The sequence below is a fragment of the Myotis myotis genome, unplaced genomic scaffold, assembly GCF_014108235.1.
Source record: "Myotis myotis isolate mMyoMyo1 unplaced genomic scaffold, mMyoMyo1.p scaffold_m19_p_3, whole genome shotgun sequence".
In the NCBI taxonomy this organism is placed as follows: Eukaryota; Metazoa; Chordata; class Mammalia; order Chiroptera; family Vespertilionidae; genus Myotis; species Myotis myotis.
The window spans coordinates 160,006,013-160,007,214 of NW_023416335.1; positions in this window are offsets into that span (position 1 = coordinate 160,006,013).

Consider the following 1,202-nt stretch of genomic DNA (forward strand, 5'->3'; position numbering starts at 1 on the left):
GGGAACGATTGGAAGCCGGGGGCTTACAGAGACAAAAGCGCCCGAGGGCGGGTGCGCGCACCCCGCGCCCGGGGTAAGAGACTGTGCGTGCCCGCCGCGGGGGGATGTAAGTGCGTGTTTACCCAGCGCATCGCCCGCGGTGGCGGCGGCAGGACTTCGCGGTGGGTGCTGCGTGGGTCCTCTTGTTGTGCGTTTTGAGTTTCTGTGGACGTGCGTGTGGGTTTCATGTATTCACATGTGCCTAGCGTCCGTGTGAGGGGGGTCGGGACTGGAGTCCGCCTCTCTCTGCCTTGGGAGGGGGGGTGTGGCCTGGCACTCTGGCCGAGTGAAGCCACCACCATCAGAACCCAGCCCCAGACCAGGCTCCCTTTGGGCTCCAGCCTTTGAAGAGAAAAGTTCAGGGTCTGCGCTGAGTTGCCTGGTATCCCACTCCTTTTTGCGGTTAGCTTTTTTCCATTTGCTTGGTCTTCCTGACATGTCCTCCTCGCTGTGGCCTTCCTGCTGGTGTCTAACTTCCCTCCTGGCCGCGGAAGTTTCTCCAAAGTTTAAAGCTTTCCAGAGAGAATCCACCAGCGCAGACAGCACCACATCTTCTTTTGGTTAAATATAACTCCCTGAGGGCCGGGAAATCACTCCCAATCATTCGTCTCAACCCCCCTGTAGCCTTTCCAGATTATTTCCTCTTATTCTGTCTTCAGTGAAAGAAATCTAGTGGCTGGGGACCCAGCACAAAACAGCCTCGCTGATCACAACACTTTTAGGAAGCAGGACCTGGAATTTGAACTCAAGACTTTGTAACAGGACAAAGCCTCTTCCATCAAACCGAGTCCTACTTTGGACTCTGGCAGGAACTACCTCAGCATTCCTTAGAATTGTTCCCCTTAATGGCCACTTGCTTTGGCATTGGGGGAAATCCTATGGAAACAGAAGGTGGAGATGTATGCACTAACTAGTCCAGGATCCCAGGGTGTAAATTTTAATTCCAAGAACTCTGGAGATTGGAAGGAGGGGTGATCAGGAGAAGATCTTTACTCCATTCTAAATATCAGGTGGAGGCTCCCCACTTCCCAAGCAATGGAGTAGAAAAAAGAAAAGAAAAAGAAAAAACAGAAGTGAAGGGACAGAGTGAAGACTCCCAACATTCAAGAACTGCCTTTTAGGCAATTAGGTTAGGCCAGGCCTTCAGGTCTGGCAGGGCTGAA